We start from the raw sequence: 26,655 nt of genomic DNA on the forward strand, positions 1-26,655 counted from the left end.
AGGGTCGCCAGACAGTCCTCCTCGGGCAAAGCAGGGTCCACAGCGAGAAGCCGGGCAAGGACAGGAACTCTGGGGGAACAGGACTGGATGCTGGCCGAAACAGCTCATCAACGACGTTGCTCCCGCAACCTGGGACCGGGCTGACTGGCCTTTATCTTCTCTGAGGCCAGGGGCGGTCCTGGCCCCAGGAGACCCACCTCTCCTGGCCTTAAGACGAGCACTCCTCCTGGGAGAAACCAGTTCCCTTCGCCTCTCTGCCCTGAGCCTCTGCAGTTCAAGAGAGGCTGAAGGGTTACTGGGCCCAGGGGGAGACTCACCTGTAGGCACTGAGTCCTCAACCACCTCCGGAGCCAGAGTGGATTCACCTGGTGCCTGCTCCTGAGGATCCGGCACAGGTGCAGGCACTTCAGAATCAAGGCCCTGCCCCAGTTCAGCCGGCCCTGGAGGCGGGGACTCCTGTGCAGGCTGGGATTCCTCCGGTTCAGCCTCTGAATCAGATTCCCAGGCCATCACACAATCCCCCCTCCCAGCCCCCCCCCATTCGAGGGTCTGGACCCGGCTTGCTGGGGTACGCTGCATGGAAATCTCGGAGGCAGGCAGGCGCGTGGACGTTGGCTGCTGGTTCCCAGGAACAGTCCTCCGGTCCGTACCCCTTCCAGTCTATGAGATACTGCAGCTTTCCCTTGCGGTATGGGGAGTCCAGAATGCGTTCCACCTCGTACTCAGGCTCCCCCTGAACCAAAACTGGCTGTGGTCGGGGACGGTTCGGGTGGAACTCGTCGGGTGGGGCCACCGGACTCAGAAGGGACCTGTGGAACACCGGGTGAACCTTCAGGGTTGCAGGCAACTGGAGACGGAATGCCACAGGCGAGACCTGGTCCACGATAGGAAACGGGCCAGTGAAACGGGCGTCCAGCTTCCGCGAAGGTCGAGAGGGGTGGAGGTGGCGAGTGGAGAGCCATACCAGGTCACCGACGTGGAGTTCCGGCCCCACCTGGCGGTGGCGGTCGGCCTGGGCCTTGTATGCCTCCTTGGCCTGGCGCAGTTGCTCCATCAATAGCTGTTGCTGGGACTGGAGCTCCTGAAGCCACTCCGTCACCGCAGGGACCGCGGATGCCGGCAGCACATCCGGAAACAGCCGTGGATGATAACCGTAACTGGCCTGGAACGGGGTCTGCTGGGTGGACGCATTCACCGCGTTGTTGTAGGCAAACTCTGCCAATGCTAGGTGGTCGACCCAGCCATCCTGCTGGTAGCTGCAGTAACACCGAAGGTACTGCTCCAGCATCGCGTTTGCCCGTTCCGTCTGGCCATCGGTCTGTGGGTGGTAGGCTGATGAGAGACAGACCTCTGTCCCGAGGGTCTGGTGCAATGCTTGCCAGAACCGGGATGTGAACTGAACGCCCCGGTCGGACACCACACGCTCAGGTAGGCCATGAAGGCGGAAGACATGGTGAAGGTACAGCTGAGCGGTTTCCTTAGCTGTGGGTACGGATGGGCAGGGGGCACAGTGCACCATCTTAGTGAAATGGTCAGAGAAAATTAGAAGGCAGGTACAGCCACGAGACGGGGGTAAGTCCACTACAAAGTCCAGCGAAACCGTGTGCCAAGGACGTGGTGGGACTGGCAACGGCTGAAGTAGGCCGGGGGGGTCGCCCGGTAGGGCCCTTGGCCCGCCGGCAGACATCACAACCAGCGACGTAGCAGGCCACGTCAGCCTTCAGGTGGGGCCACCAAAACTCACGGCTTACCAGATGGGTTGTCCGATACCGCCCAAAGTGTCCCGCTGCTGGGGCATCATGGGTCATCCGGAGAACCTCAGCCCGCAGTGGCCCTGGCGGGATATACAGGTGACCGTGGTGCAGCAGAAGGCCCTGTTGCAAGACCAGCCCCGGATACTGAGGGCATGACCCTTCGGCCAGTTCCCGGAGTCGTTCCTGGGCCCAAGCGTCTACCCGCTGCTGTTCCCGCACCCGAGCCAGCAGTGGCTCAGCCTCCTGGGTGGCCAGGAATGCAGCCTGTGGTAGGATCGTGGTGGGTACTGCTTGCTGTACCGTGTCTGCATTGTCTTCAGGTTTCCGGGACAGGGCATCCGCCTTCTGGTTTTGGGAGCTAGGGATGTAGCGGATCCGGAATTGGAACCGGGAAAAGAACAACGCCCACCGGATCTGCCTTTGGTTCAGCTTGCGGGTGGTCTGGAGGTACTCCAGGTTCCGGTGGTCGGTTCTCACCTCCACCGGGTGTCGTGCCCCCTCAAGATGGTGGCGCCAGACTTCAAAGGCCACCTTGATGGCCAGTAGTTCCCGCTCCCACACGGTATAGTTACGCTCCGCTGGAAGGAGCTGGCGGGAATAGAAGGCACAGGGTAAGAGTGGCGCATCGGGTCCATACTGCTGAGACAAGACGGCACCGAGAGCCATGCTGGAGGCGTCAGTCTCTACCACAAAGGGTCGAGAGGGATTAGGATGTTGCAAGATTGGCGCTCTCTGGAAACAGGCTTTCAACCCCTGAAACGCCTCCTCTGCCTCCTCGTCCCAGGAAAACGGCGTCTTGGGGCGCAGTAGCCGGGTCAGCGGGGTGGTGCGATGAGCATAATCTGCAATGAAGGTCCGGTAATAGTTGGCGAACCCCAGGAATCGCTGTAGGTCTTTGCGGTTCCGAGGTGCCGCCCATTCCCGAACCGCTGCCACCTTCCCAGGATCCATCTGCACCCCATCTGGAGAGAGTCGGTGACCAAGGAAGTCCACTGACCGCTGATGGAACTCACACTTGCTGAGCTTCGCATACAGGCGGTGCTCCCGCAAGTGCTGCAGCACAGTCCGGACATGACCCTCGTGGAGAGCCGGGTCACGGGAGAAAACCAGAATGTCATCCAAGTACACCACCATGTACTTGTCTAGCAAGTCCTGGAACACGTGGTTGATGTACCGTTGGAACACAGCGGGGGTGCAGGAAAAACTCCCCCTCAGACAAGTCATAGCTGTCTAGAACATCATTCCCTCGGTCTGACCTTTTGCGGTCTCAGCAGTCTGCGGTGTCCTGTCTGTAACCTTTTGTCCCTGAGACCTTTTGTCTCCTTCGTCATACACTGTGCAAGGGGAAAATGACGCTGTGGAAACAGGTGCCAAAATAACTTTGTACCACCCCACGATCTCGGGACGGAAGATGTGTAAAGGTCACAGCCCAAAAATGTATCTGCCTGGCTTGCATATTTGTTGTTTTTTTTAAATAATTTTTTATTAATTTTCCAAACACAAAATAAAAAAACAAACAATACACAATACACAGACATACAAACATATAAACATGTATAATTTCATAACCATTTTTTCATAGACCTTACTTTCCGGACTTCCCCATACCTCCCCTTTTCTGCATCCTTGTTTTATATTTCTTCAGCAACTCCTCAGTCAACTAATTATTCAATTCAATTTCTTTTAAGTTCTTCTAATATTGTTAATTACAGCTGCAATTCTCTGTTTCCCAACCCCTTGACATTTTAACATTCCTGAATTTTACAACAAGTTCTAAGATATACTTTAAATTTCTTCCGATCTTCTTCCACTGTCTCTTTCCCCTGGTCACGGATTCTGCCAGTCATCTCCGCCAGTCCCATGTAGTCAATCACCTTCGTCTGCCATTCTTCCAGTGTGGGTAGTTGTTGTGTCTTCCAATACTTTGCTAGAAGAATCCTTGCTGCTGTGGTCGCATACATAAAAAACGTCCTGTCCTTCCTTCTCACCAATTGGCCGACAATGCCCAGGAGAAAAGCCTCAGGTTTTTTAGGGAAGGTCCATTTAAGAACCTTCTTAATTTCATTATAGATCATTTCCCAAAAAGCTTTTATCCTCGGGCAGGTCCACCAAAGGTGATAAAAAGTACCTTCAGTCTCATTACATTTCCAACATTTGTTATTGGGCAGATGATAAATTTTTGCAAGCTTGACTGGGGTCATGTACCACCTATACATCATTTTCATAATGTTTTCTCTTAAGGCATTACATGCCGTAAATTTAGTACCGGTGGTCCACAGCTGTTCCCAGTCAGCAAACATAATGTTATGACCAATATCTTGTGCCCATTTTATCATAGCTGATTTCACCGTTTCATCCTGTGTGTTCCATTTCAACAGCAGATTATACATTCTCGACAGATTCTTAGTATTGGGTTCTAACAGTTCTGTTTCTAATTTTGACCTCTCCATCTGGAAACCTATTTTCCTGTCCTGTTTAAATGTCTCATTTATCTGAAGGTAGTGCAACCAATCTCGCACTTTGGGCTTTAATTTCTCATAACTCTGTAGTTTAACTTTTTCCCCATCTTGTTCTAAAATTTCACAATATTTTGGCCATTTAGACTCCATATTAAGTTTTTTCACCTCTTTAGCTTCCATTGGTGACAACCACCTGGGAGTTTTACTTTCCAATAAATCTTTATACCGCATCCAAACATTATATAATGCTTTCCTAACAATATGGTTTTTGAAACCTTTATGCAGTTTTACCTTATCATACCATATATATGCATGCCAGCCAAATCTATTGTCAAACCCTTCTAGATCCAAAATGTCTGTATTCTCAAGAAGCAGCCAATGTTTCAACCAGCAGAAAGCCGCCGATTCATAGTAGAGTCTTAAGTCAGGCAGGGCAAACCCCCCTCTATCTTTTGCATCAGTTAAAATCTTAAATTTTATTCTGGGCTTTTTGCCCTGCCAGACAAATTTAGATATATCTTTCTGCCACTTCTTGAAACAGTCCATCTTGTCCAAAATCTGCAATGTCTGGAATAAAAACAACATTCTAGGCAATACATTCATCTTGATAACAGCAATTCGACCTAACAAAGAGAGTTTCAACCTTGACCATATTTCTAGATCTTTCTTTACCTCTGTCCAACATTTGTCATAATTGTCCTTAAATAAATTCACATTCTTAGATGTTAAGTTTACCCCCAGGTACTTTACTTTTTTCGTTATCACTAAACCTGTTTCATTCTGAAACTTCTCTTTTTCAGCCAATGTTAAATTTTTGTCCAACACTTTCGTTTTCTGTTTGTTCAATTTAAATCCTGCTACTTGACCAAATATCTCAATTAGTTCTAATACTCTTTTAGTACTAGTATCTGGCTGTTGCAAGGTCAATACTAGGTCATCTGCAAATGCCCTTAGCTTGTAATGTCTAGCTCCGACTTGTACTCCTTTAACCAACTGGTCTCCTCTAATCATGTTTAACAAAACCTCCAGGACTAATATAAAAAGTAAAGGGGATATTGGGCACCCCTGTCGTGTACCTTTTTCTATAGATATTTCTTCCGTAACCACATTGTTTACAATTAACTTTGCTTTTTGTTTAGAATATATTGCACCTATACCGTTTTCAAACCCTTGACCTACCCCCATCCCTTGGAGATTCTTCTTCATAAAGCTCCAACCAATATTATCAAAGGCTTTCTCCGCGTCCACAAAAATTAAAACAGCCTTCCTATTGATGTCCACTTCTAACAGTTCCAAAATGTCTATAATGTTCCTCACATTATCCGACATATGTCTCCCTGGAAGAAAGCCAGTTTGGTCCTTATGAATCTCCCCTACCAACACTCTCTTCAGTCTTTTTGCCATAATGTCTGCAAAAATTTTGTAATCCACATTGAGTAATGATATAGGGCGGTAGTTTTTAACCTGGTTCTTTTCAGTCTCAGTTTTCGGTATAAGTGAAATAAAGGCTTCTTTCCACGACTCCGGTGCCTTTTTCCCCTCCAAAATTTCATTACATACTTCCTTCAGTGGTTGTACTAACCATTCCTTCAACGCTTTATAATATCTGGCGGTCAAACCATCTGGTCCTGGAGATTTTCCCAATTGCATCTTCTGAATGGCACCCTCTATTTCTTGTCCTGTTATTTTCTCATTCAAAATCCTTCTGCTTTGCTCTGAAATTTTTGGTAATCCATGTTTCTTAACAAATTCTTCTATTTCCTGTTCGTTAACTGGCCCTTGTGCATATAATTTCCTGAAGTAACTTTGAAAACAATTACTTATCTCGTTTGGTTTGTGGATAATCTTTCCGTCCACTTCTAAACTTGTCACAGTGTTCAGTTTTTGCCTCTTTTTCAGTTGCCATGACAGAAGTTTCCCACATTTATCTGCTGATTCAAATGTCTTTTGTCTCATTTGCTTTATTTTCCATTCTATCTCTTGATTCATCAATTCCATATATTGCACCTGATAGTGCTTTATTTCTCTCAGAATCTCATGGGACTTTGGTTTAGACCTCAATTTCTTTTCACCTTCTTTTATTTTTTCCAGAATTTTTTCTTTCCTTTCATTTTGCTTTTTCCCCTTTATGGAGTTCTGTTGTATTAGGAAACCTCGCATCACGGCCTTACTTGCGTCCCAGATTATTCTTTTTTCCACTTCTGTTCTCAAATTTATCTCAAAGTAATCTTTCAGTGTTTTTTGGGCCTTCTTATAAATCTCTTCATCTCTAAATAGGGTGTCATTCATTCTCCATCTAAAGGATCCAGTTGATGTTAGTTTCATCTCCATCTTTACAGCATTATGGTCGGAGCAAGTCTTTGAGCAGATTTCTACCTTTTTGATCCTTGGCGCCATACTGCTAGTTACCCAAATTTGGTCAATTCTTGTCCATGTCATTTTTGCTTCAGAGAAAAAAGTTCCCTCTCTCTCAAGAGGGTTCCTTATTCTCCAAATGTCAATCAAGTCCATAGTTTCAGTCATTTCAAAAAAAGTCTTTGGTAGTCTCCCTTCCTTGGAAATTACTTGTCTCTGTGCTTTGTCCATATTTGTGGAAACTACACCATTCATGTCTCCCATCATTACTACTCTGTAGTCTAGATAGTCCATTAAAGTCTCATGGAACTTCTTAAAGAATTCCGCCTTCCCGTCATTTGGTGCATAAATTCCAACTATCAAGATTTTTTCTCCTTGAACTTGTATTTCAATTGCCAGGTATCTTCCTTGTTCATCTTTAAATATCATCTTTGGAGCCAGTTTTTCTTTTGCATAAATCACCACACCTCTTTTCTTAACTTTGTCTGATGAAATAAATTCCTGTCCAAGTCTCTTGTTTACCAATAGTTTCCTATGTATCCTGGTCACATGGGTCTCTTGTAGACATATTAGGTCTAATTGTTCTCTTTTCAAAATATGGAAAACTTGGCGTCTTTTTCGGGGAAGGTTCAAACCATTACAATTCCAGCTAAGAAGTTGCAGAGACATTTTGTTATTAAGTACCTGTTCCTCCGACTGCTCCTAGCTTTTGTTCGTCTTCAGATGGTGGTATGAGTCCAAATGACAAGTTTGCAATGTCTGTCACTCCTTTTTCTTGTATTGTTGTTTCTACTGTTCCTTTCTGCAAGTCCTCCTGATATCTCTCCAAAAACTGTTCTTTATCTTGAACTGTTCTTATTTTGACCTTCCTTCCTTTGAAGTTAAAAGACAATCCTTGTGGAAACTCCCACCTGAAGGGTATGATATTTTTCTTCAGCAGGTAGACCAAATCTTTGTAGAAGGCTCTCACCTCCAAAATATATTTAGGGATATCTTTAAGAATTTGTACTTGACTATTTTCAATCTCCAATGCCTTTTGGTAATGCAAGTTCAATATTTTATCTCTTTCTCCTTTGGATCTCAATGTGATCAAACAATCCCTTGGCTTCTTACCTTGCCTCCTGCCCAGCCGGAAAGCTGTTGTTATTTCAAGTTCTTCTTCCTGCAGTTCCTCTTGCCAAAATTCCGTAAAGTTCTGTGTAAGGAAGTCCACAAGGCTGTCTCCCTCACTCTCGGGAACCAATCTCAATTTCAAATTTCTCTCTTTTCTCTGTAATTCCAGCAAAGATAGGGCTGCATCATGTTCATTCACTTTTTTGTGATCGGCACAAGCTCCTCCCTTGTCTCCTCTGCAGTATTTTTTGCACTTTCAGCAATCTTTCGTGTTTCAGAGCTTTCTTGAATTAATTTATTAATAGATTCTGTATTAGATGTTACACTTGCAGTATTCAAGTCCAATCTTGCTGTCAGTTCTGTCAATTTTTTTGAATTTTCCGTAGACAGCTTTGTCAGTGCTTCTAAAGATTGGTTTATTTTGAGCAGTGCCTGTGTCATTGAATCCGTAGGTGCTGTTGCCACTTTTTCCTGTGCAGCTGGTGGTATGCCGGGTATTGAGCCCCTTTTCTTTTGTGTTTGTTTTGCTTTGGATCTAGTTGTTATCTCTTCTGCTGGACCACTCATATCCTCAAGGTCGTTCTCACAGGAAAGACTTGCAAGTGGAAAATCCCACTGTTTCTTTTTCACTGTAACAGTTTCTCTTTAAACCCTCTAGAGGGAGCATTTAATTGTAGCCAAGTGAAAAGAGAAAGAACAAGGAAACATAGAGCAATCAACAAAAAATCCAAGAGTCCACAGTAAAAGTTTCTGTCGCACTTTTTCAGTATAGTCGCAAGTTCAACAAAGTAATTCCATTAAAGTCCCGTAACTTTGTCTCAGACAAAACCCCAACTTTGTATCCAGTCTAAACTGACAGTTCACTTTCCCGGTGCCTTACTCAGGCAGTCCGTCCTGGGGATTTGGCAGTGGAAGATCTTTTTTTTTCCTCAGTTAATTTCAGGCAGATTAACAGTGTCCAGTTTTCTTCCCCCCTTCTCCTGCTTACTGGGGGGAAGTTTAAGTCAAATGTCAGGTTTGACAGCTCAACAGATAATTTTCTTTCAAATGCAGCTTTACTCTTTCGTTGCTTTAATTGCCATGCAGATCGGGGAGGCAGACTTCCTTAATTTATGCCTTTCCCGTTTTCAGCCAAATTTCAAGATTTAAATTTAAATGTCCCGTTCAGTCCCTCCGTCTTACTCACGGGGTTTACAGTCGAATTTCTGGTTCAGGAAGGAATCGGCGCTCTCCGTTCATGGCGACGCGGCTTCACTCCACGGGCTGGGTTGCGACTCTCAGCACCGCGCTCACACCCGATGCCGCTCCGTAGCCTTTAAAAAGGCTCTTTCACAGTACCGGGGGGCGCAAAAGGTGCCCACCGAGTCTCCTTGTTCACAGGCTTCAGCGCCTGTGATTTTAGGGGTCCCCCGCTCGCCGTAGCGGGTCAGACCCGAACTTGCGGAGCAGTCCTCCTCCGGAACTCGAAGCGAGGACCGCCATTAAACGCTGGCGCCGACCGGAAGTCTCCATATTTGTCTCAATAAAAGGAGGCTCCACAGGAATGGCAGTAGCTCGCTTGAGACCACCTGTGCGCAGCTCACATGATGATCAACTCCTGTCTTGGGCCTTCACTTCAAGGATCTCTAGCCAGTTGTTTGAAATGTAGACTTCTATCCTAGTCTGAAGATGATGCCGATTGACATTATTATGCACGGTGCTTTACAGAGTGGTAAGGACTCAGGTCCCCACTGAAAAGAGGGAAAATAGAAACAGGACAAAGAATCCTATCCACCCAGCGGTGGAAGACATGTGAAACAGGGTGCTGGCAAATTGCTTACAGCTTTGGTCATCTCACAGTCTTCTTGCAATCACTATAACTCTGAAAATTTGTAACAAAACTGTGAGATTTAGGATAAAATGATATGCAGTGCTAAATGAGTCGCTGGATTTTTATGGTAATTTAATTTTACTTCAACTGTATTTGATTTTGCTGTATCCTTATTTTGCTTTAAATAGCAACTGCCACAGTTTCTACAAATAAAAAAATTCCTTCCTGTAGCACCTTAAAGACCAACTAAGTTAGTTCTTGGTATAAGCTTTCGTGTGCATACACACTTCTTCAGATAGGTATCTGAAGAAGGTATCTGAAGAAGTGGTATCTGAAGAAGTGTGTATGCACACGAAAGCTTATACCAAGAACTAACTTAGTTGGTCTTTAAGGTGCTACAGGAAGGAATTTTTTTATTTCGACTATGGCAGACCAACACGGCTACCCATCAGTTTCTACAAACACACACACACACACCTCCCCCCAAAAAACCCTGCTTTTATTATCCTCTGGAAGGTTCTCATTGAAGCTTCTGTTAGTAACCCTGAAAGAGGACATGTTTCTTCACATAACACAGGGTGTTGCAATGCAGCCAATAGAAAAGAGAATTGGTTATTATCATCAAAGGTGGTAGGTCTTTCTGTTTGTCACTAGTGTGTAGGAAAGCTGAAGGGGCAGCCCAGTGATGGTATGCCACTGTTTATAAGATGCTGAATGTTAACTTTCACACAGTAGTTTATTGTGGAATTGGTAATGTTCACACATACAGCTTTATCACGGCATCTGCATGAAGCCACCCAGTTTCTGCATTGTTTTTCTTCTTACTGGATTTTCTGTGGAAATGGTAAATCCATATGAAATGGTAAAGGGGTATAGGATGGCACTTCAGTGTGGACTGTGTTGTGTGGATGCTACACTATGAACTTCCATGCATGCATCACCATGTCCACAATAAAGTGCTTGCATCCCTTGGGCCAGCTCTGGGCATGTTGCTCAGCAAGTTTAGACCATCTCTCGTGCTAGCTTGTCCCTGGGAGGCATTTCTGCATGAGAATGAAACGCCATGGGGCAAGGTGAATATAAAATGGAAGAATGGTAAAAAGCGGTGTGGGATATATCTATTAATGATAAATTAACAAGTGCTATTAAGGTAAGACAGGGAATATGCAGGAGAAATGATTTTGAGGAGATATGGAAGTTATTTGTTTATTATAAAAGGTATTATAAAAACAATTTTTAAAAAGGAAATTAAATATCCTTTCATGCAGCCAAATATTATGTAATTCATCATTAAATAAATAAATAAAGTGGTATATCTGTCCAAGGCACAGCAAGACAATATCATCTAGGCAGCGACGTTGACATTTTCCCCCATCACTGAACTCAACTTGGACCGTTGCCATGGGTCCTAATTTAAGAAAGAGCCTCTGATGCCGCTTCCAGTAACAACGTGTCTAGTTCTGGTGCGTGTCAGGCAGATGCTTGCCACAATGCAGGTCTGGCCCATGGGCCTTTGTTGACAGGAATCCAATGCTCTTCCTCCCCCCCCCCCCAAAAAAAAGCACAGCTCAGACAAAGCTCTTTTCTTGGCAGAAATAAACACCATCCTGTGCAGGACACACAGTCTGGAAAGGGAAGTCAAGACAACATCCCCAAGAAGCTTCAGAAAAGTGCCATCTCCACTGTGGCACAGCCAGCAAAGGGCATCTTGGCCAAAAACCAGACAGGATTGAGGTCCCAAATCAGCTACTGCACCTAAACCTTCAAGTAGACTGGGGGCTGGAATTATAGGAAGAAAGCCATGGTCACTTCCAGACAATCTGTTCATTTTGCATCCTCAGTCTCCATCAGCCAATGTTGGATGTTGCTGGATTAAATTACATCCCTGCCTCTGTGCTATACATCTGAAGCACTCTTGCAGCACTTTGAAAACAGTGATGGCTTTTCTCCAATAATTACTAAGGGTCTTCTCAGCAGTGGCGCCCTCTTTGTGGAACACCCTCCAGTCAGATGTCAAGGAGATAAAGAACTACACAACTTAGGCTATGGAAAACTGATATAAACTTTACAGCTTGATATCTGATTAAGGAGAATATAATGAAGATGCTTTATTGTTGGTACCTCACACCAGGAAATTTATCAAAGATGTACAAAAAACACTCAAATCTCTGTTGGAGATGTAAAACAGAGGTGGGGACAATGTATCATATGTGGTGGGGGTGTAAGGTTTTTAAACAGTTCTGGATTGTGGTACATGAAGAGCTCAAAAAGATATTTAGGAGTTCAGTTTCTAAAAAGCCAGAAGCATTTCTGCTGGGCTTAATATCTAGTGACACCCCCAAGGATAAAAGGAATGTATTCCTTTACGCAACAGCAGCAGCCAGAATATTAGTGGCAAAAAATTGGAAAACAGACAAAATACCAGAACTACTAGAATGGCAAGCTAAAATTTGTGAATTTGTGGAGATGGTAAAGTTAACAGCATCAATTAGAGGCTGTCCCAACCAAAAAAATTACAAAGAGTGGGAATGCGTAAAGGTTTATATAAAAAGAGTTGGTTTTGGAGCTTAAAAATGCAATAGCTTAAAGGGTGCAAGGATATAGGATACTATTATAACAAATATGGAACAACAAATATAAACAGCTGTTAACGCAAAAAAACACACAACAACAGTAAGTAAAGAAGATCGCACATGGGTGAAGGGAAGCAACAGGTTTAGGGGGTTTAATTGGAAAATTGTTGAAGATATATATGGGATCTAAGAGATTAAGAATAAGGAACCAAAAGAAGGAGACAAATATTAAGGGATATGAAAATAAGGGAACCTGAGAAGAACCAGTATACAGTGGTACCTCGGGTTAAGTACTTAATTCGTTCCGGAGGTCTGTTCCTAACCTGAAACTGTTCTTAACCTGAAGCACCACTTTAGCTAATGGGGCCTCCTACTGCCGCTGCTGCTGCGAGATTTCTGTTCTCATCCTGAAGCAAAGTTCTTAGCCTGAGGTACTATTTCTGGGTTAGTGGAGTCTGTAACCTGAAGCGTATGTAACCCGAGGTACCACTGTAAATGAAAACATGAGACTCAAGGTTTTGTTATATACTGTTTTACTTTGGATGTGAAGTCTTCTGTTGTAAAGATTGTACATAAAATGAACAAAACATTAAGAAAAAAAATAACTACAAAACTTGTAGAAGACATCTGAAGGAATCCCTGTATCAGGAAGTTTTCGATGTTTTATATTTTATTATGTTTTCATACATGCTGGAAGCCGCCCAGAATGGCTGGATATCAATATTATTATTATTACTATAACTACTACTACTAGAAATGTAGATTGTTAAGGGTGCTCAGAGTGCTTAGGAACATAGGAAGCTGCCTTTTACCAGGGTTTCAGGAGAGTTCTAGCCCTACGCAGAGATGCTGGGGATTGAACCTGAGACTTTCAGCAAACAAAGCAGATTCTCTACCACTGAGCTATAGCCCTTTTCCTGGTTCAGCAATCAATCCCTTGTCTCAGGAAACTCTGGGAATTCAAATTCTCTGGGATAGGGAAAACATTCTGCATCTTTAACAAACTACAGTTCCCAGGATTCTTCTCTCCCCAACCCTCCAGTAATGATTGTTTTAAAGTGATATAATAGTGCTTTAAATCTATAGTGCAGATGGGGTCTTTGTGACTTCACACCCTCCAGATGGTTTTGGACTTCCAGTTCCCCTCATCTCTGGCTATTGGCTATGCTGCCTGGGCCAGATGTGCCTGAGCTCTTTCACAGAGGCAGAGCTGCTATTCTGATTGATTTAACAGCCAATCCCTCTACTTCCCAGACAGCTCTGGAAATTGTAGCTGCAGGAGGCAGCTCCTGACAGTTCCTGGCACCTTAACATACTACAGCTCCCATAATTATTTAGGGGAAGCCATTACAGCTTAAAGTGGTATCATGTTTGTTTGTTTAAGAAAATGGTGTGAATGTGGCCATAGCACATTATTAGCCGGTAGTAAGAAGTAGCAGGTTGTGGGGCTGAAGGAAATAGGTTTGCTACTGAATGGCTCCTGTTTGAGATAATTCAAACAGGGCCCATTGCCATGACTACTGGGCAATTTAACTTGGAATGTGTTGGGTGCTTAAATTCAGTGCTAATCCTGTTTGGAGTAGACCCATTGAAATTAGTAAAGGTAAAGGTACCCCTGCCCGTACGGGCCAGTCGTGTCCGACTCTAGGGTTGTGCGCTCATCTTGCTTAAGAGGCCGGGAGCCGGCGCCGTCCGAAGACACTTCCGGGTCACGTGGCCAGCGTGACGAAGCTGCAGCTGGCGAGCCAGCACCAGCGCTGCACATGGAAACGCCGTTTACCTTCTCGCTATAAAGCGGTACCTATTTATCTACTTGCACTTAGGGGTGCTTTCGAACTGCTAGGTTGGCAGGAGCTGGGACCGAACGACGGGAGCTCACCCCGCCGCGGGGATTCGAACCGCCGACCATACGATTGGCAAGTCCTAGGCACTGAGGTTTTACCCACAGCGCCACCCGCGTCCCACATTGAAATTAGTGAACATGATTAATTTAAGCCTGTTAATTTGAATGCGTCTACTCTAAGTAAAGGGGACATGGGTGGCATTGTGGGTTAAACCACAGAGCCTAGGACTTGCTGATCAGAAGGTCGGCGGTTCAAATCCCCGCGACGGGGTGAGCTCCTGTTGTTCGGTCCCAGTTCCTGCCAACCTAGCAGTTCGAAAGCACAAAGTGCAAGTAGATAAATAGGTACCGCTCCAGCGGGAAGGTAAATAGTGTTTCCGTGTGTTGCTCTGGTTCGCCAGAAGCGGCTTAGTCATGCTGGCCACATGACCCGGAAGCTGTCTGCGGACAAACGCCGGCTCCCTCGGCCAATAAAGCGAGATGAGCGCCGCAACCCCAGAGTCGGTCACGACTGGACCTAATGGTCAGGGGTCCCTTTATCTTTACTCTAAGTAAAATCTAGTGCAGTGCTTCTCAAACTGGGTGCTACTGCCTCCCCGGGGGAAGGGATTACCTAGGGGGCTGCTAAGAGGCAATGGGAGGAAAAAATTGGAGTTGTGTCACTTAATCAAGTTCATCAGCTTTGTTGAATTAATTAAATGAAATAGTTTTAACTGGATTTTGAACAAATGCGTAATTAATGGTTACTGTTTTGAACACTGATGTGGCAGGAGAGGATGTCAAGTGTGGCTGGAAGATTGAAGGACAATCAAGGAAACATTTAAACATTTCAGTACAGTACAGTATAGAATCAAAACAAAATTTTATATGCAGAATGAACCCCCCCCCCCAAATGAGAGTAAGAGCATCAAGTGATGCTGAGAACTTAATTGCTGTGAAACGGGATTTTCAATTCTGACAAATATGAAAGATCAGAAAAGAGTAAGGCTAATTTGGATCGATGAGGAGATAAGATTTATTTTGTCTCAAATTAGGCCTAAAAGCAAGCTCACACGAGTTTGTATACATACTTAACGTACATGATATATAAGAGGCTCATTTATAATTATATTTTGGGAATAGATTCATGTTTTTATGTAGTTGCATTGTTTCATACTTTCTGGATGTCCCATGATCATATTTTAAAGTAGTTGTGCTCTGTGTTATAAACCAAGCACTGCTAGTTGTTGTTGTTTTTCAGATGTATTCCTGTTAATGAAAAGTTCAGTGTGGCACAAATTTTTATTCTGAAAATCCCATTTGCACATTTTATGAATGAGAAAATGTGATCTGCACTGGCAAGGCTTGATTTCAGCCAGGCTGCAGAACTAGTGTGTGTGTGTGTGTGTGTGTGTGTGTGTGTGTGTGTGTGTGTGTGAGTGAGAGAGAGAGAGAGAGAGAGAGAGAGAGAGAGAGATGTGTCTGGTAAAGAATGCTCCTGAGCATGCACAGAGTGTGTTTCTTGCCTCACTGAGTAACTGCACCTTACTCTCAGGCTCTTAGAAGATATAGAGGCATGACTTCCAGATCAATGGTTTTGACTTCTTAACTTCTTAACACACCTGAAGAAATTAAATATTCTATATGTGTGATTATGAACACAGCCCTGGCAGATCAAAATTAAGACAGATAAATGTGCCAGTTCATGCTTGTGTTGCTTTAGGGGTTGGCACAGTTTGGACTTTTCAGCCCTGTGTAAGGAACTGTTTTGTACCAAGTCCAAATCATACCACTGATCCCTGTTGGCTATTTGCAGTTTAGTTGCGCTGCAGAAAGCTTGCTGGGGAGACCACGCATTACAAGGAACTAAAAAATAACTTTATTTTTTTTTTTTTTTAATATATATTTATTCAAGTTTTTCAATACATAAACATATTTAAACAAATAACATTAATTATTTGACATCTTTTCATCATTACTTTGGACTCCCCCGCGCCTCCCGCACACACTTGCATCGTTAAAGAGTTGTTTCCAAACAAATTATCATTTTGTTCATAATCTTGGATTTGATCATTAGCGTATAGTTTAAACTTAAGTCTAATTTAGTGGTAGACAGTTACTTCTACTCTGACATCCCAATCAACATTCGGCCAAATTACAATACTTTTGCAGATAAGTCTTGAATTTCTTCCAGTCTTCTTCCATCCTCTCTTCTCCCAAGTCTCGAATTCTGCCGGTCATCTCAGCTAATTGCATATAGTCCATCAGCTGCATCTGCCATTCTTCCAGCGTAGGTAGATTTTGAGTTTTCCAGTTCTTAGCAATCAGTATCCTTGCTGCCGTTGTTGCATACATGAAAAATGTTCTGTCCTTCTTTAACACACTCTGGCCGACAATGCCCAAGAGGAAGGCCTCCGGTTTCTTAGTAAAGGTGTACCTAAACACCTTTTTTAACTCATTATATATCATCTCCCAAAAGGCCTTCACTCTCGGGCAAGTCCACCAGAGGTGAAAAAAGGTTCCTTCATTTTCCTTACATTTCCAACATTTATTGTCAGACGAATGGTATATTTTGGCCAATTTGACTGGGGTCATGTACCATCTATATATCATTTTCATTACATTTTCCTTCAAAGCATTACATGCAGTGAAGTTCAGCCCAGAGGTCCATAACCTTTCCCAGTCTTCAAACATAATATTATGCCCAATATCCTGTGCCCATTTTATCATTACCGATTTGACCATTTCGTCTTGTGTGTTCCATTTCAGCAACAAATTATACATCTTTGAAAGTACTTTAGTCTTAGGTTCTAACAGTTCAGTTTCCAACTTTGACTTCTCCACCTGGAATCCTAACTTTTTGTCATTTTTAAATACTTCTTTAATCTGAGCGTAGTGTAACCAGTCCCGCACTTTATCTTTCATTTTCTCTAAACTCTGCAATTTCCAATTGTTACCATCTCTTTCTAATATCTCCCAATATTTTGGCCAATTGGCCTCCATATTGGCTCTTTTTCGGGCCTTAGCCTCTAGGGGTGACAGCCACCTCGGAGTTTTATTCTCCAATAAGTCTTTGTATCTTATCCAGACATTAAATACTGCTTTCCTGACAATATGGTTCTTAAAGGCCTTGTTTGTCTTAACCTTGTCATACCATAAATATGCATGCCATCCAAATGCATTATTAAAACCTTCTAAATCTAATACATCCGTATCTTCAAGAAGTAGCCAATCTTTTAGCCAGCAGAAAGCTGCCGCTTCGTAATACAGCTTTAAGTCTGGCAGGGCAAAGCCCCCTCTTTCTTTTGCATCCGTTAATATCTTAAACTTAATTCTGGGCTTTTTGCCCTGCCAGACAAATTTGGAAATATCTTTCTGCCACTTCCGGAAACACTCTGTCTTGTCTACAATCTGTAGTGTCTGAAACAAAAATAACATTTTTGGCAATACATTCATCTTGATGGCAGCTATTCGGCCTAACAAAGAAAGTTTTAATCTTGACCAACTATCCAAGTCTCTCTTAATTTCTAACCAGCATTTTTCATAGTTATCTTTAAATAAACTCAGATTTTTTGCTGTTATGTTTACCCCTAGGTATTTCACTTTCTTGACCACCGTTAACTCTGTCTCCCTCTGAAACCGTTCCGACTCAGTATCTGTCAAATTTTTCCCCAATACCTTGGTTTTTTGTTTATTTAATTTAAATCCCGCCACTCGACCAAAGTTTTGAATCAGTTGTAATACTCTTTTCGTACTAGATTCCGGCTCCTGTAATGTCAGAACTAGGTCATCTGCAAACGCTTTAAGTTTATATTGTTTCGCTCCGACCTGGATCCCTTCCACCAGCCGATCCCCTCTAATCATATTCAGGAGCACTTCCAGAACCGAGATAAATAGTAGTGGGGAGATCGGACAGCCTTGTCGTGTACCTTTTTCAATTTTGAACTCTTCTGTAACCACATTGTTAACTATCAGTTTAGCCTTTTGTTCTGAATATATTGCCTCAATCCCATTCTCAAACCCCCGTCCCACTCCCATTTCTTTTAGATTCCCTTTCATGAATTTCCAGGATATGTTGTCAAAGGCCTTCTCCGCATCTATAAAGATTAAAACTGCTTTAGTGTTTATGTTTGTTTGCAAAAGTTCCAATATATCTATGATGTTCCTTGTATTAGCATACATATGTCTACCTGGGAGAAAGCCTGCCTGGTCTTTATGAATTACTTCATTTAGAACTTTCTTGAATCTACGTGCCAAGACATCTGCAAATATTTTGTAATCCACATTTAAAAGGGAAATGGGACGGTAGTTCTTTAGTTGTGTCTTTTCACTTTCCGATTTTGGTATCAATGTGATAAAAGCTTCTTTCCATGATTCCGGCGCCTTCTTCCCCTCCATAATTTCATTGCTGACCTCCAACAATGGTTGTATCAGGTAGTCTTTCAATGTCTTATAGTAGATGGAGGTCAGCCCATCTGGCCCTGGCGATTTGCCCTGTTTCATGTTCTGGATGGCCTGCTCAATCTCTTGTCGTGTTATTTTACCATTCAAAATTGTTTTGTTTTCTTCTGACAGCTTTGCTAATCCATTTTTCTCCAAGAATTGTTTAATCTCAATTTCATCTTGTGGCCCTTGAGTATATAACTTTTTAAAATATTTCTGAAAACACTTTCTGATCTCTCCAGGGTTCTGGATGCTTCTTCCTTCAATCTCTAGGTTTGTTACCGTATTTAGTTTTTGTCTCTTCTTCAACTGCCAAGCTAGCAGTTTTCCACATTTGTTAGCCGATTCAAAAGTTTTTTGCTTCATTATTTTAATCTTCCATTCTATTTCCTGGTTTATCAATTTAGAATATTGTGCTTGATAAAGTTTAATTTCTCGTAGAATCGGCTGGGACTTTGGGTTAGATCTTAACTTCTTCTCTAGCTCTTTAATTTTTTCCAAAATTTTGTCCTTCCTTTCATTCTGTGATCTTTTCTTTATGGTATTCTGTTGTATCAGGAACCCTCTCATCACGGCCTTGCTTGCGTCCCATATAGTTCTTTTTTCCACCCTGGTGTTCATATTAACCTCAAAATAGTCCTTTAGAGTTTTTTGGGCCTTCTTTACAATCTCTTGGTCTCTAAACAGGCCATCATTCATCTTCCATCTAAAGGAGCCGGTTGGGATCAGTGTCATATCCATTCTCAGTGCGTTGTGGTCGGAGCATGTCTTTGGGCAGATTTCCACCTTTCTAATCTTAGGTGCCAGACTTCTAGTTATCCATATTTGGTCGATTCTTGTCCAAGTCAGTTGGGCTTCAGAGAAGAATGTTCCTTCTCTTCCCAGGGGGTTTCTCACTCTCCAAATATCAATCCAGTCCATATTGTCAGTCATTTCAAAAAAGGTCTTTGGTAGTCTTCCCTCTTTAGTAACATTTTGATTCTGTGACTTATCCATATTGGTTGATACGACTCCATTCATGTCTCCCATCATGATGATGTTGTTGTAATCCAGATAATCCAGCATAGTCTCATGCAACTTCTTATAAAAATCCGATTTTCCTTCATTTGGGGCATAGATTCCTAATATCAAAATTTTTTCTCCTTGATGTTGTATTTCTATTGCCAAAATTCTTCCATTTTCATCTTTAAACAGAAATTTAGGTGAAAGGCTCTCTTTTGCATAAATCACTACGCCTCTCTTTTTGACTATGTCAGAAGATATAAATTCCTGGCCGAGTCTTTTATTTATTAACACTTTTCTGTGGAGCCTAGTCACATGTGTTTCTTGTAAACAAATAATGTCCAATTGTTCTTTTTTTAAAATGTGAAAGATTTTTCTCCTTTTCTCCGAACTGTTGCAGCCATTTATATTCCAGCTCAGAAGCTGCAGAGACATCCTGAATAAATCTGGTTATTCTTGCTGGGGTGGTACCTTGTTCTCCGGTCCTTGAGGATCCGAGGGCGCAGGCTCCCCTGAAGGTTCGGGCCCTGGTGCTCCAAGTCCTTTGTGAAGATCTTCTCCGTGTGCTTCCAGAAACTTGTCTCTATCCTCCAATGTTCTAATTTTGATCTTTTTCCCTCTGAAAGTAAAAGATAATCCTTGAGGAAACTCCCACCTGAAGATAATTGAGTTGCTCCTCAACAATCTTGCTAGTTCCGTGTAGTCAGATCTAAGGTCCAACAGTTGTTTAGGGATATCCTTGTAAATTTCAATTCTCTTGTCCAAAATGTCCAGTGACTTCCCGTAGTGCAGGCCCAAAATCTTATCCCTTTCCTCCTTGGATCTCAGTATAATCAAACAATCTCTGGGCTTCTCTTTCCTCCTAAATCTTCCAAGCCTGAAAGCAGATACTATTTTAAAATCTTTTTCCTCTAACTTCCAAGACTTGGAAAATTCTTTGGTCAAAAACTCAATTAAATTGTCTTCTTCTACTTCTGGTATTGACCGTATCCTCAAGTTGGCCTCCCTGTTCCGCAGCTCTGTCATCAAAAAGTGAATCTGATGTTCTCCAACTTGTTTGCTGAGTGGTCTAACTTCTTTCTCCAATTCTCCCAGTCTTTGACTAGTATCCTCAGCCAATTTCCGGTTTTCACCTACAGCCTCCTTCAACTCTCCAATGGATTGGACATTCTGTGCAACTTGTCCAGTTAATCTATTCAGACTTTCTGTATTCTGGTCAATTTTAGCCGTTTGCAAATCAACCTTTCTATCCAAAGCCTCCAATTTTTCAAAAATTTTATCTAAAACAGAAGCACTCCCTCCTGAGGCCATATCTTCCAATTGTAATTCTTCCGTTTCTCCCTCCCCTGCCTGTGACAGGGAAGCCGCCTCTGTCTCAGGAGGCAAAGTGGAAGGCAAAGCAGGCACAGATGATCTACGCTGTGAGGCTGCAGATAAAGTTAAGGTTGTTTGTTTGGTTCTTCCCCTTTTCCTTGTTCCACTCATTCCAAAGTTATCTAAAGACCAAGGTCAAACTGAGTTGTTCCCATGAGAATGTAGAAGCCCAGATGCAACAGTCAAACAGAAGGCCGGGAAAAGGAAAGTAAAACACAGTCACTGCTGTAAGTCCAAAATCCTCTAGAGGGAGCTTAAAATGTCTTAAGGGAGAAAGTCAAGTCCAATTCAAATTTATAGATCTAATTCAACATCCAACGACCTCCACAGAGTTAAATTTTTACAGAGTATACGTAAGGCAAAACAGTGTTTCAGACAGTGCCTAGACTGCAGATGTTTCAAAATAACAAGATCCAGCTCAGAATGTTTCAAAGTCTAAATTCAAAGTATCCAATGTTGCAGACTGGTGCTCAGTTACTCTGGCAGCTCCAGCACCTGGGATTCTTATTTAATTTGTAATCCACTGGTTCAACAGAAGAAAGATATCCTTGTTCCCAAATAAGTCCAAAAGCAAACAGCTTAAAATCTCTTTGCCCTGGTAGCTATTTTAAATAGGTGCCAGCAATTGATTAAAGCATCGCTTTTAGTCTCCACTCCTCCTGTTCTTTGCTTTCAAGTTCAGTGTTAGCGGAAGACGGGCTTCCTGTTTATCGTCACTCCGCTTTCAGCCAAATTCAAGATTTTAAAGGTCTCCAAAAATTCTTAAAGTCCAAATTACTCACGAGTTGCAGCTTTTCTGAATTTGAAGATTGCAGGAAGAAAGGTCAGCGCTCACCGGCAACAGCAACGCGGCTTCGCTCCGTTGATTGCGCAACGACCCACAGCGCCGCTACCCCCTCCGCGATCCGGAGCCCCTTACGGGGTCCCTTCAACGTTTTGGGGGCTGCTTCTGGCGCCCGCCGGGTCCCGAGACTACAGGCTGCTGCCGCCTGTAGTTTTCCTTAATGGGTCTCCGCTTCGCCGTAGCGGACGACCCGTTTTCAGCGGAGCTACCCTCTCCTTACAAGGATCGGGCAGCCATTGCCGATCGCGCCGCCTCCGGAAGTCCTAAAAAATAACTTTAACAAGGTTTTAATAACAAAAGCAAAAACTCCTTTTACACTAAATATATCAACAAGCATGACCCAACCACCAACCCATCCCCCAGGGTACAGAGAGAGCTAGGTGCTGCTCTTTATATACTATACCCATTTGCTGACACAGCTTAATTAACACAACTTAGCAGCACCTGCTATACTCCTTCACAGCTGTAAAACTGGGTCACATTATTTGCTCTGGCCCTACACATCTGACATAAACAACTTGTGGAACAATAATGAACCTTCAAATTTAAAGGGACCATTCAACATAGATATCTGATAAGCCTTTTCAAAGCACACCAATCGGCAGTACTGGGTTTAGATACACCTTGGCTCAGAACATTTGTAGCACATGCAATGTCTGGCCTTGACCATTGACTTAAATACAACAGTGATCCTATTTTTGAGTGATACAACTCAGGCTGATCAAATTCATCATCACACACTGTCTTTGGGAAATCTGGTATCATGGGAGTCTGAACTGGCTTGCAGTTTTCCATGCCAAACTGCTCTATCAAACGAAGAATTTTCTCTTTCTGGCTCAATAGGAAGCTTCCATCAGCTTCCTGCCTTACTTCTACTCCCAAGTAATTGCTTACAGGCCCTAAGGCTTTAAGCTTAAACCTCTTTTCCAGTTGACTTGTGAGCTTCTGGATCTCATCTGTGGAACTCCCTGCTACAAGCAAATCATCAACAAAGACTAAGAACATTAGATATTTGTTGCCTGTCCCATTGGTGTACAGGCATGGATCAGTCACACTCCTTTTAAAACCAATTTTTACAAGGGCTTCATTTAAACACTGGTTCCAACACCTTCCACTTTGTTTGAGACCATAAACAGACTTTTTCAAACGCCAGACTGCACCATTCTCCTCTTCAAACCCAGGGGGTTGTCTCATCAACACTTCATGGTCCAAATTTGCATGCAGATATGCAGCATCAACATCAAAATGGTGCACTGCTAATTGTCTTGCAGCAGCAATAGAAAGCATTAAACGAAAAGTTTCACTCTTTACAGTGGGGAAAAACACTTCATTATAACTCTCCCCTTTAATCTGAGTGAACCCTCTGGCTACTAATCTGGCTCGAAAATGTGGTTCCCCAGATGCAAGGGTTTTCTTTTTATAAACCCACTTGCATGACACCACTCTGCCACCAGGTGGCGGCATTATGACCTCAAACACTTTGTTACGTTTAAAAGAGTCCATTTCTTCTTTCACAGCTTGTTCCCACAAAGCACGTTCCCCAGGGGGCAAGTCTAAGACTTCATTATAACTTTGTGGTTCCACACAACTGACATTGCATACTCTCACTCCACCTAGGGTCAAACGTTGAGGAGGTACACCCTTGTTTGAACGCTGGGAGCGTCTAGGCACAACTACTTCTTCTTCCCCCCTTATCTCTGGCTCTTCTTCCTCTTCCTCTAGAGAAGTATTATCTATTGCCACATCTTTTGGGGAAATCTGTGCCTCCTCCTCATCCTGCTCCTGTGTTGCCAATGGCTGAGAAGAAACCTCTTCTCTTACTTGCAGGGGCAGTAGGCAATCTGGGTTGGCATGGATCACAGTCCATCTGTCCTGGTCAACAAAGTCTGCGCTTCATGACAGAACCACGCATCCTGGGCATAAATTGAAGCGCCACCCTTTGCCATAGGGTTGGTATCCCACAAACCGCAGTCTCTGCGCTCTAGCACCCCCTTTTTGACGTTGAGCTTTGTGGATATTTATGGAGCACTGTCCACTCTGGTTCTTTCCCAAACAATACACAATAAGGAATATCTTTTATAGAGCTAGACCAGGTTCTATTAATCAGAAAGTTTGCTGTGAGGAAAGCCTCACCCCAAAGCCTATGGTTGTGACCCAGTCCTGCATCCACTAGCAGGCAGTCCTTTACTGACTGTATTGCAGCCCCACGTCTTTCACACAGACCATTTTCAGCAGGGCTATAAGGGTTAGTTAAACGGTGAGTGATCCCCTTACATCGCAACCATGCCCCAAATTGATTGTTCAGAAATTCCCCGCCCCTATCTGTTTGCAACTGCAAACAGCTTGGCCAACCCATTCTCTGAATGAGGGAGGGAGGGAGGGAGGGAGAAAGAAAGAAAGAGAGAAAGAGAGAAAGAGAGAAAGAGAGAAAGAGAGAGAAAGAGAGAGAGAGAGAGAAAGAAAGAGCAAGCAAGCGAGCAAGCAAGCGTTTTGCACTCTGCATGCACTCAGAAACACTGGGCCCATAACCTGTAGGTGTTTGTAAAAAAAAACAAAAAACGGTTCTGACCTCCCTTTGTCACCTCAGCCTGGTCTTCGGACCCTTGTCGGCATAAAAGAGTCCACAAGAAGAGTATCCTTGCAGAGTACTTTCTGCTTTTATTCTTAAAAGTCTTTCTGCAAAAGCTAGCTGGTAGTGTTGATGTGTGTACAGATGGTCAGTCGCTTTTGCAGAAGAGCCACAGGTAGGGCTGGGAGAGAGACTCCTGCCTGAAGCCCTTGAGAGCTGCTGCCAGTCAGTGCAGACAAGACTGAGCTAGATAGACCAAGGGTCTGACTCAATACATTGAAGTATTCTATGCTCCTATCCATATTGGTTAATGTGTCCATCCCTGCAAGGTCCACACATTTCAATAACCATTTCTGTATACTTGTGAGTTTGCAGGATTTTTTCCAGTTACATGCCTGCATGATGTTTGTCCCAATCAATAAGTTCATAGTTAATGATTTCATTAACCTTTAAATATCTTCCTCTTACTTCTGATATATAAACAGATATAATTTGCTTCTAGTAATCATATGCTACTTGGCACTCCCACAATGTATAAAGTTTGTCTCAACAGCTTAGAACTTCCAACTTCTAAATTGTGCAACTGTCATTTAGTGTAGCTGGTGTTTGATTAACCCCACAACAATAATTTATATTGTGCTTAATGAACAGATAAGCTTAATGATAATTTATTTACTGCACACCATATGCCATTCCATTTTTGTTCTGATATAATCTACTATATATTTAGGGGAAAGTCTCTATGCATTTGGACACCTCTTAAGATGCTGAACACAGAGTTTGTATTTGTTTGGATACAACTGGACACCTTTTTGAATCAAGATGGTGGGCTGAACCTTTCAAAACTGCAGTGGTTTCAATCAGATAGGGCAACCAGGTACTGTAGAGCAGTTTCTCCCCATGCTGGTGCCCTCCAGATGTTGTTGGACTCCAGTTGCCACTACTCCCAGCCAGCATGGCCAATGGTCAGGGAGGTTGATGGAAGTTGTAGTCCAGCAACAAACACTTGGAGGTCACCAAGCTGGAGAAGGTAGAGGTAGACTGAAGGAGGAGCCCATGGTGGCTGACTTGGCTCAGGACATTCCAGAACCTGGAACTGGCTTTGCAGTGGAATTCCATCCCTTCTGACTCAGAAGTCCCTCTGAATTCAATTAGACTAACTTTTATGTGCTGGCTACAGCAAGTCAGCACTGTTTTGAGTGAAGACAAGTGTGTTGGTGTGTGTGTGTATGGTTTGGGAAAGGTCCTCCAGAGCTGATGCCTTTTGATCTAATCCATCTTCAGCTTTCTGCCAGCCTTGTGCTTATATTCCATGCTTCAAATGTCTCATTCAAATGTCTGGAGTGTCACGGCTAAAAATTGGCTGCTGTTTCTTTAATGCTTAAAAAGCTGGGTCAGCATGAGTCAGCAGCCTGCACCGGGTTGTATATATAGAGTGAGAAATGTTCGTTTGTTGGTTGGGTTGGTTAGTTAATGAAAGCTGGTAGTGTTGATGCGTGTACAGTTGGTCAGTCGCTTTTGCAGAAAGGCTTTTAAGAATAAAAGCAGAAAGTACTCTGCAAGGATACTTTTCTCGTGGACTCTTTTATGCCGACAAGGGTCTGAGGACCAGGCTGAGGCGACAAAGGGAGGTCAGAACCTTTTTTTTTTTTTGCTTTTTACAAACACTGACATGGAGCTCCCTCCAGTGGCAGTCTGTGGTGGAGTTCAATCTGGGAGTTGTGCAGTTTTGTCCCATTTGGAGAAAAGTTGATTTAAAGAAAGCAGAGAAAAATCGAACTGAGTTTGAACATCTCCCACAAAACTTACTAGGTCATGAGAAAGGAGCAAGAGATGGAAATAACTACAGAATTTATTTAAATAGAAGCATGGCTTTTTTATTGACTATTGGAATAACAAAGCTCAACAATGAAAAGGCATGTCGTATTAGAATTATTGTACTCAAATTGCTCCTATTAACTCTCTCTCCTCTTTCCAACCCTCTCATCTCTTTCATCTCTCTCTCTCTCTCGCTTTCTCTTCCCCACCCCACCCCATATAAACTAGAGTATTTTTAATACTGATTTATTACCCAAGGTCTGAAAGAGTGACCAAATAAGTTTTTGAGCTCATGCATGCAGATCTTTGTGGTCCGATGCTGGTGACTAGCATGGGTAATTCTAGATACATCCTGTGTCTGACGGATGATTTCTCGAGGGTGGGATGGATACTCTGAGATAAAGGGCAAGCAGCCAAGGAGATCAAAGAGTGGGTGTGGCAGTAGAACTGGAGTTTGACACCTGGGTCAAAGCGTTTCAGACAGACAGAGGGACGGAGTTTATGGCGTCTAGTCTGCAAAACTTCTTCTGTGTGAAGGGTATTAAGCACAAGAAGACAGCACCTTACTCCCCACAAGAAAATGGAGTTGCGGAGCGCAGGAATCGAACCCTGCAAGAAGCTATGGAGGCTCTTCTCTTTGATTCAGGGCTGCCCAAATGCTATTGGGCCGAAGCTGTAAAAGCAGCGTCCTTCACATTGAACAGGACATATAACTCTGT

At 43.3% G+C, this 26,655-nt stretch overlaps 1 long non-coding RNA gene and 1 pseudogene across 2 annotated transcripts in view; one reads left to right on the forward strand and one right to left on the reverse strand.

Moving 5' to 3' along the window:
• LOC308467680 overlaps positions 1-7,859 on the forward strand; it is a 196,741-nt pseudogene extending 188,882 nt beyond the window's left edge. The window contains exon 12 of the transcript XR_013991565.1: positions 7,851-7,859. The product of XR_013991565.1 is annotated as an uncharacterized misc_RNA (transcript). The remainder of the gene's footprint in view (positions 1-7,850) is intronic.
• Positions 7,860-8,890: 1,031 nt separating this feature from the next.
• Positions 8,891-26,655, reverse strand: part of LOC308467821 — a 277,297-nt gene continuing 259,532 nt past the window's right edge. Inside the window, exon 2 of the long non-coding RNA XR_013981316.1 lies at positions 8,891-9,187. This is a non-coding gene — a long non-coding RNA (uncharacterized lncRNA). The remainder of the gene's footprint in view (positions 9,188-26,655) is intronic.

The sequence above is a fragment of the Podarcis pityusensis genome, assembly GCF_964106645.2.
Source record: "Podarcis pityusensis genome assembly, chromosome: W".
NCBI lineage: Eukaryota > Metazoa > Chordata > Lepidosauria > Squamata > Lacertidae > Podarcis > Podarcis pityusensis.